Source organism: Gopherus evgoodei, chromosome 8 (assembly GCF_007399415.2).
Source record: "Gopherus evgoodei ecotype Sinaloan lineage chromosome 8, rGopEvg1_v1.p, whole genome shotgun sequence".
NCBI classification, from domain to species: Eukaryota; Metazoa; Chordata; order Testudines; family Testudinidae; genus Gopherus; species Gopherus evgoodei.
In genome coordinates, this window is record NC_044329.1 from 86138334 (window position 1) to 86145444 (window position 7111).

Genomic DNA, 7111 nt, shown 5'->3' on the forward strand with positions numbered 1-7111 from the left:
CCAGATACTCACTGTGATGCAGCTGGAAGACTGCCCTAAAGCAACAGCCAAAGAATACCCCTGCCCAAAAGGAATCCTTGAAAGGTTTGTAGATCCAGCATAGGTGCCTCTGCCCTATAAACTCCTGTACAATCTGCAGAGAGAAAATGTTGAAGGGGCTGTTTTTAGGGCATGCCAGAGACACATGGTAGCAGGAATGGTGCACATGGCGCTCCCCCTGATCACTGGCTGTTGCAGCTGTCCCCATGAGACTACCTCTGCCCCCATAACTTAGAGCAGTGTTTCGCAAACTTTTTTGGCCACGGAACACTTTTTAGCCTATTATGGAACACTTATAATATTATTTTGTAGTCATTTGGTTTTCAAATAAAAATGTGTTATTTATGCTCAAATCTATTTTATTTTATAAAAAAAGCAAAAATACAAATTTAAAATAACTTGAACTAACAATTTCTAACTGGAAAGCTCATATAAAGTAGAAAAATCAAGTGCGAGAGTCAAAATTAAAAACAGTATTCTACTTAAACTATTTTTATATATATACAAACAACAAACAAATCAGATTTTTACTAGGAAAATCTATTTTTATGAACAGAAATACAAATTTGGATTTAATGGGATTGGTATTTCTGCTTTTTTCTATCACAAATTCGCTTAATATTAGGAATAATGCTGGAAAGTTGAATCCTCATGTCAGGCGCAGCATCAAGTCTATTCCTATATTTGGTTTTTGTTGCAGTATAATACGAAAATCCCGTCTCACACAAATAAGTTGTAGCAAAAGAAAGGAGCACTTGAACTGCACGTTTAGTCACATTAGGACATTCTTCTATTAGGCTGCTCCAAAAATTATTCAGTGGAAGATCCTTAAACTTTTGTTTCAAATCAGAGTCAGAAATTAAGTCAATTAGGCTTTCATAATCGTGCGCAGTAATGCTGACTGGTTTGGCTGTAATTACAAATGGATTTAGAACCCAAGCATTATCATCAGTAGTTGTAGGAAAATATTCTATTAAAGAGGTCTGCAAGTCATGTAAGTGCTGTAAAATGGTGTTGGAAACTTCTTCATGAACCACAGAACGTCTGTTAGTCTATAAGGTGCCACAGGATTCTTTGCTGCTTTTACAGATCCAGACTAACACGGCTACCCCTCTGATACTTGACACAGAATTTATATCAGTCAGAAATTCATGTACTGTAGGGAAGCAGTTATTCTGTTCTACAGAACATGCCCAGAATTCTAGCTTCTTTTTTAACAATGAAATTTTATCCATTGTAGTAAAAATGGTCACTTTCTTTCCTTGCAGCGACAGATTAATTTTATTTAATTTTGCAAAAATATCTGCAAGATACGCAAGTCTCATTAGCCACGAGGAATTGTCAGATGGTCATTAAATTTTCATCCTGAATTATCTGAAGTGAAGAATACTAGTAGTTCACTACAAAGCTCAAAAAGCCTCACAAGCACTTTCCCTCTGGATAGCCACCTCACTTATTTTAAATAACCTGGATTGAAGTGGTCGAGATTTGACAAAATTGATAATTTGTACTGCTTCATTGAGCACAATTTGCAGATATGCTGGTATTTTTTTTAACTGCAAATGCTTGTTCTTAGTGCTTTCTGGTGCCACACTTATGATTGGCGTTACAGCTCCCTTCATGTTCCCAATCATTGTCTGAGCACTGTCAGTACATACATCAATACATTTTCCCCAACTCATTTCATGCTTTCTGATAAAATTGTTGATGCAGTTGAATATTTCTTCTCTAGTTGTGTTGCTTTGCAGAGATTCACAGAAGAACAGGTCCTCTTCAATAATATTATTAAATCTATATCAGACAAATACTAGTAGCACAGCAAGTCCTGAAAAGTCAGTGGACTCATCTACCTGCAATGAATACTTATGGCAAATTTTCTGTCGGCAAACTAGCTATTTTTCTATTGGCAAGATCTTTAATAGGGCGTGCAACAGTATTATTTGACAATGGTACAGCATCAATTTTTTTACCAGACTGCTCGCTCAACATGCACATTACAATATCTTTCGCGTAAGGCTTGATAAGCGTTTCTCCAATAGTGTGAGCTTCTCCGGCAAGTGCTATATGGTAACTTACTTGATAAGATGCCTCTGTTGCACTTTTGTTGTCTGTTTTAGCAATTTTAATCACCGAATGTTTACAATTTCCAATTGAGTCATTCTTCCTCTTGAAAAAACTTCTATCTTTGTCTTTGTATTCAGCATGCTTGGTTTCCAAATGCTTATGAAGTTTAGCAGGAGCCAATGAACTGTTTGCTAGTATTCTGTTGCACACGATTCACTGCTCATCAGAAACATCTTTATTTCCAATACATGTAAAACCAAAAGACAAATAATTTTCATCATACTTTTGTTTCGGTGTTTTAACACCTGCTTCTTCTTGTTTTTTGATATACTTCGGTGGAAATTCTTTCACCTTGGATAACTTACTAGTACTAACAGATTTTTCAGCAACAAAAGACTGTGATTGTTCATCCTCACTTTGAAGTGTCACAATATTTTGCTCGTGTATTTCTGCCATAGTTGGAGTACCAGAATAAATTGCTTTTTGTTTCAAAGTTCCTTCTTTTAGCCACAAATTCATGGTGATTAGGTTTAGTAACAATATTTAGAAATACTGATTTTTGTCAAATTTTGTTTGTCACAAATATTTATATTGTTTTGAGTGAAGTTTAGTTGTGCTTATGACACACACGGTAAAGATCCACAGGTTTGAATATGTTATATTCAACATGGCGTAAAGAGAATGGTGTTTGCATACCACTGCAGTTCACGCAGCCTCGAGCAGAAGGGGTATGGCGTCATGAACTGAAATGTGCTCGAAAGGGGTGGACATCAACATGCTTGCATGCCGCGTTCTCTTTATGCCGTGTTATTCAATCTGAGATCTATCAATAACCGGGGAAAGAGTTTTATGTTAAATTATAGTCATTCAAAAAGAGTTGTAACTATGCTTCAAATATGCCAAATTTAAAATTAAAAAAAATTTAAAGACTCTTTCTTTTAAAATTATGATTCTTTCACAGAACACCTATTCACATTGTGCGGAACACCAGTGTTCCGCGGAACACAGTTTGGGAAACACTGACTTAGAGCATTCCATAGGCTGTTCTACATTACACTAACAGCCATTTCAACCACTGTCTGGCACAGCATGAGGGGAACATCAAAGTGACTAATGTACTGGGACAAGGATAATCTGTAAAGGACAAGCAATCTGTAAAGGGTTAACAGGTTCCTGTCTGTCCTGCTAGGGAAGGTTTTAAAAGGAAGGGGAAGCTGTGGCAAAAAGGAATAAAGAGGGAGGAGTATCCTGTTCCCTCCTGATGGTTAAAGCAGAAAAGACCACTGGCCATTATTGCCCTGTTTTCTTCAGTTGATTAAATTTTTATTTTGTGATGTACTTTGTGGACAATAAAACTAGCTATGTGGAAAGGGCCTTAACAGACCAATGCCTGAAGCTGTATTTCCCTTCTCTGGCTGGTGAAACTGCCCACCAACTTAGAGGTATCCTTCCCCTACCTCTCATTAGTTGCACTGAGTGTAAACTTGACACAGATGAAGATCAGACTCTGGCAAGGCTACTCTTAGTGTAGAGTTCAACTTGGGTTTGGTCTACTATGTTATATCTAAAAACATAGTAGACCAAACCCAAGCTGAACTCTACACTAAGAGTAGCCTTGCCAGAAGCAGTATAAACTAAAGACCTGCTGAGTACTAGTTCAGGTTCTGATTTGGCACTGGAAAGGTCAGAGGAGCGGTCACTAAAACTGAATGGTAGCCTGAGGGTGTTTTTTGTTTTTTAAAAATAACAACTGCTCTGTTTTTTCTCTTACTACAGTTTTATATTTGTTGCATTATTGTACTTTCATCTTGATGACATGGCTATTATTTTATAGCAGTTTCAAGCAGTTAATGAATGAACTGCACACAAGTGACATGACACCACCTTGCCCAATTATCGCTGGCATCTAGTTTTATGATACAAAGTACTGCTGCTTTGTGAATTGTCTCAGATTGCAAATTGACTCTGGAAGCAGTTATTTTAATAGCCAAAACAATACATCAATAGTGCTTTAGTGGTGACATGCACCAACAGGAAATTACCATGCCTGATCTCATGGAATTCACCAAAGAACTTTGAGACATCTGATAAAACCCCTTCATTCTGTGGTTAAGCATCTCTCTTTTGTGTGCCACAAAATCTCTTGAATTGCCATACTAATGGAATCCCATATTAACTGGCAATCACTATCTGTAATGTCTGTATGTTAGAGCATTAGGGAGCAGAGAATGAGGGAGGCCTAGGATATGAAAAGACAGAGGGTCAGATTCACCTAATAATTGTGCTGACTACGTTACAGGAAAATATTGTTAATTACTAGAAACCAAACATGGTAAAAGAATACCTTGTTTTTAAGGTCAGATTGTGGCTGGCACTGGATTTTCAAGGAAGGGAGAGGGTACAAGGGGCCCCTTACAATCCATGCCTGGACTCAGAAAGTACAAAGACTGCAGGACAAGTGCTATTGCCAGTGACAGCTACCCTAAAAGGTTGGAGAAGGTGGAAAAGTGGGTAGATCCCTGGCTCTGCCCTTTCTGACTCCACCAAGCAGAAGCTCTAGCTGACTATGGATGACATGTGGCATCTGCTTGGAAGCTCTGGGATCCACTGTGTTCTGCACTGACCCTCTATGCATGACTGTGATTTAATGCCACAATATGAACAGGTATCCATCTCAATCTGCTGTGCAGACTATGTGAAGTCCCCATGCTACGTGAAGTCCAAACTCACCCCCTTCCTGGGGTTTGGCTTCATTTAAAAAAAAAACAACCAATATGCTAGCATGCTAGTGAAATTCACCTCAAACCTTCTCCCCCAGGTTGTCAGCTACTAAAGTTCTTCCATCAGGACTACTCATTACACACCCTAGGTCCTCTCTCCCCAGAAAAGCTATTGTAACTTTCACCAGTGACTCAGAAGAGCACACTTACCAGTTTCCAAGCAAGATGAACATCTGTGAATAGTGTAGGGGTATTTCAGGCAAATGCTCCCAACTTGTTAAATTCACTTTAGACTCCAATGCTCACTCAATTCAACTCTTAGCTATGTTTGTATTTATAATGCTATAAATGCAGCACATTATCCCCACCTTGTTATTTTTATGTGCTACATTACAAATACAACGTCAGCTATTTACTTCCAGTTTTCATGGGAAAGTTCCATCAACTAAACTGGATAGAAATATTGCTAATTTTCTTCCTGACACTTTATTCTACATGTTTAATGAAACATATGTGTTTTCTTTAATTAATTTCAAACAAGTGCACAAATTACCAATTATAAATGAGCACAGAATATGCTATAATTGAAGAACAAATTTGTCTCTCAAACTGTAGTACATACACACACAGTATCTCTCTCTCTCTCTCTTTCTCTCTCACACACACACAGACACACACACCTTTTCCTATATGAAAAATACAGAGATGAAAACAATGAAAACAATCAAGGTTTCTGTTTTGAAATGAAGTACTCGCATAAGCATATCCTTATTGTAATGTGACTCTGCATGTCAGCATTGTCTGTATGTGAAGAAAAAGTCAGACGAATTGATTTCACTGAGTTTAGCAAAACAACACGCTAATTAGTGATGGGCTATGAGAAACCTCCAGAAGTTCAGGGTTCACCCTTGATAAACATCCAAAAGTTCACATGCTTTTCTGAACCTTTAACAAATTTCTGACCAACCTGAAGAGCTCCTGTTCACAGCCATGGAACCTCTTACCCGTCAACATTCTCATCCAGGCCCACAACAATCTTATTCCTCCACTATCACCCCCAACCTAACAAAACTTGTCTTCCTGGTGACACTTGTTTATATCTTTGGATTTGTTTGTACATACATTTAGCTTGTGGCAAGATGAGGTGTGAAACCACTCCACTGTAGCTGACTGCAGACCAACTTTCCATATGGACCTGGGCTGCCATGCATTAATAGTTCATTAATGTGCTTTGATTTAGTCGTCTTTGAAATGGGAAATGTTAATGCACATCAGCAGAGTCCACAAGGACAGTTAGTCTGTGGCAAGCTAGCATGTGGAAGATTCTCCCCCATTCAAGCTAATTGTTCGTGTAGACAATCCCTTAGATACAAATGACTCCCATTACTTTAGGATCTGAGCACCTGGTGATATCTGCAACAACCTTGTAGTGTAAGGAAGACAATGTGTGGGAGAAAGGAAGTATGATCCCCATTTTATAGATGAGGTTGAGGCCCAAAGAGACTTAGGCCTAGTCTACACTGGGGTCGGATTGAGCTAAATTACACAACTTCAGCTACGTGAATAACATAGCTGAAGTTGACATACTTAGATCTACTTACCGCGGTGTCTTCACTGAGGTAAGTCAATGGCTCATACTCTCCTGTCGACTCCGCCTGTGCCTCTCACCCCAGTGGAGTACCGGAGTCAGTGAGAGAGAGCACTCAGCGGTCAGTTTATTGCATCTAGACTAGACATGATAAATTGACCACCGCTGGATCGATCACAGCTCATCGATCCAGCGGGTAATGTAGACATGCCCTTAGTAACTTCCCAAAGTCATACAGGAAGTTTGTGGCAGACCAGGGAATTGAAACCAGGTCTCTCAAGTCTCAGGCTGCTTCTCTAACCATTAGACAATTCTTTCTTGTCCCATATAGCTTTCAGGTTCCACATTTACATGCCACTTTTTAAAGCTTAGCTGAAGTCAGGTTGAATCTCTTGTGAAACTCAGTCACTTTGTTTCAAGTTGTGCACGTCTTCGTGTGAAGTATGGTTTGGGGCATATCGGAGGCAGAGTGAACAATGACACAAGGATAGTAAATAAGGAGGCACTGGTGGGTCATCAGAGATACAGCAGCACCTACAATTAATCTTTAGAGAGAAAGAGAATCTCAAAGGCCTGGAAGACAATGAAAAAGACTATTAGAACTGGAAGAGGGAAGCTGGAGGCCAGGAAGAGAGGCCAGATAGCTCTGTATGGAAATGGATCTTGGAGTAGGTGAGGGAGGTGACATGGGGGAAGAGAG

At 39.1% G+C, this 7111-nt stretch overlaps 1 pseudogene; it reads right to left on the reverse strand.

The window, feature by feature from the left end:
- Window positions 1–611: 611 nt before the first annotated feature.
- LOC115655703 lies at window positions 612–2559 on the reverse strand (annotated as a pseudogene).
- Window positions 2560–7111: the final 4552 nt, after the last annotated feature.